Source organism: Octopus bimaculoides, chromosome 6, assembly GCF_001194135.2.
Source record: "Octopus bimaculoides isolate UCB-OBI-ISO-001 chromosome 6, ASM119413v2, whole genome shotgun sequence".
Lineage (NCBI taxonomy): Eukaryota > Metazoa > Mollusca > Cephalopoda > Octopoda > Octopodidae > Octopus > Octopus bimaculoides.
This window is the reverse complement of record NC_068986.1, coordinates 66,099,186-66,101,950: the sequence shown is the minus strand read 5'-3', so window position 1 is coordinate 66,101,950 and position 2,765 is coordinate 66,099,186. Positions and strand designations below refer to the sequence as shown.

General features: G+C 39.9%; 1 protein-coding gene across 1 annotated transcript in view; it reads left to right on the top strand.

The window, feature by feature from the left end:
• LOC106877208 (laminin subunit beta-1) overlaps nt 1–2,765 on the top strand; it is a 173,934-nt gene that overhangs the window by 163,348 nt on the left and 7,821 nt on the right. The gene's annotated exons all lie outside the window — the stretch shown is intronic.

The window sequence follows — 2,765 nt, the reverse complement described above, 5'->3', positions numbered from 1 at the left end:
TCTCTTTCCTTTCCTGAGCGTCCAATAATACTATCCATATCACGTCCTCACTTTGTTGTTTTTTTGTTTCTTTGTTATTGTGTTTTTGAACTATATATATATATATATATATAATAGTATAAATAATATATAAATATATGCATATATCCATACATATATGTATATACCTACATCTATATGTATACATACATGCATATATGGGTACAGGACATCACAGAAAAACTTAAAACACAATGAGAAATGAAAGCAGAAAACGACCTTTTTTTTCGAATAACGAAAAAAACAGAGAAATGAGACATGCAACATAAAGAATATTTCCCTTCATCAGTTGTCCCTGTCCATCTACTCCATGTTTGGAATATATATATTTATGCACACACACATATGTACACATACATATATCTACTATATGTGGAAAATCGGTGTGTGTTTGTTTGTTGTGTTGTTAGCTAACTCCTCCTACATCGTTTCATTGATTTTGATGAAACTTGACATGTGAGTAGAACTCATGTCTGGAAACCTCGTGACATACTTAGATTGTTGAAAAATGAATAATATGGCCTTTTGAAGGTGCCTCCCGCTACTGACTTGGTCACCCAAGTAACGGAAGCTATCAACTACTTCTAGTTTTTCTCCCTGGAATGTGGCAGAAGTTGTTCTCTGCACATTTTCAGTGTTTATTGCTCCAGAGCATCTGCCACATACAAAAACTATCTTCCCAGTTAGCCTTCCTTTGATATTGTGCCCAAAGTTTACACTGGGTATGATATGTGTCCATAGCTTATACTGGGTACATCTTATAGAGTTTCTACTTATGCCTTTTCTACAGATCGCGCAGGGCCATCTACCTAAAGGGATTTGTGGTTTGTTGCCTTCCTACTTATTAGGACTTTGGTTTTAGCTAGGTTGACTCTAAGGCCCTTCAATTCTAATCCTTGCTTCCACACCTGAAACTTCTCCTTTAGTTCTGATAGTGACTCAGCAGTTAGAGCAAGGTCTTCAGCATAGAGGAGCTCCCTGGGGTATCCTATCTTGAATTTCTCTGTTATTGCCTGGAGGACTCTGATAAATAGGAGGGGGCTGAGGACTGAACCTTGGTGGACCCCTACCTCTACCTGGAATTCTTCACTGTACTCATTGCCAACCCACACCTTACTGTCTCTGTACATGGCTCGCACAGCTCTCACTAACTATTGTTCTATCCCTAGTTTCCTCATTGACCACCAGATAGGGATCGGGGGACCCTGTCAAAGGCTTTCTCCATGTCAACGAAAGCCAGGTACAGAGGTTTATCTTTGGCTAGGTATTTCTTTTGCAGCTGTCTTACCAGAAATATAGCATCTGTGGTGCTTTTCCCTGGCACGAACCCAAACTGCATCTCATCTAAACTGATTCTCTCCCTAATTAGTTGGGCTATGACCCTCTTGTAACCTTCATTACCTAATCCAACAACTTGATAACTCTGTAATTATTTGTATCTAAAGCGTCACCTTTACCTTTGTAGTAGTTGACTATGCTACATTTGCTATGCTAGTATTTCTTGCAACATAAAATACCTCGAGTCTTTTGTCCTCATGGTGCAGAACATTGACAAATTTGTTCTTATCTGCTTCTCCTCTGGCTAAATAAATCTGCCTCCTAGCTTCCCTACTGGTACTCTGATACAATTCCCTGCTAGTACCGTTCTTCCAGTCCTGTTTCTTTTCTCTAATAGCCCTGTCAACCACATTGTTCCACCACATTACCTTGGGTCGAAAGTGGACTTTGCACCATCCACAGATCTGGTCAGTGGCTCTCAGCAGGTTATCCTGTAGAAACCTCCAGTTATCTTCCATGTCATTTGATGCTATATCCCCTTCTGTTTCATCAAAGGCTTCAGGTAATACGTCTTTAAATCTCTGTCCATTCGCAGGATCTTTAAGCTTCCAGACCCTTCTCTTCCATGCTGGTCGTCTTCTGGGCATCCATTTAGCCCTGATCCTGAAGTCACTAACTACTAGTCTATGTTGAGGGATACATTCTTCGCCTGGGAAGGTTTTGGCATCTATAAGCAACCATCTTTCCCCTTTTCTGGCGAGGATGTAGTCAATTTGGCTAGTGTGTCTGCCAGAACGGTAGGTTACTAGGTGACTGGCAAGTTTCCTGAAGTTAGTATTGCAAACTATAAGATCATTTGCCTCGCAGAATTCCAGCAGTCTGGATCCCACCTCATTGCGGTAAGCAAAACCACAGTCTCCATGTACGTGATGGGGGTGGGGGAAGAGTTAGGGTGGTCAGAGATAGAACACGAGGGAGAAAAATATTCTTTGGGATTTTGGGTAAAATAATTTAATGAAATAGCAAATGCCTTCACACACACACACACACATATATATGTGAAAAGATTTTGAGTCAACAAGGAGTATGGCTGGACATTTATTTTCAATCACTACAATTGTTTTTATACACAATGTAGTTCTCCAGGCGTGCGGGTACTTGGATGACCTTTATACTGTACTCTACTATGTTCTTAACAGAATATACCATAACTATATATGTATACACACACACACACACACATACGTACATGATGTTTTTTTTTCAGCTTGTATGTATCAAATCCACTCAGAAGGCTTGAGGCTATAGTAGAAGACAGCTACCTAGGGTTACACGCAGTGGGACTGAACCCGGAACTATGTGATTGGGAAGCAAAATTCATACCACACTGTGCCTAAATATGTATGTGAGTGTGTGTGTATATATATATATATATATATATATATATA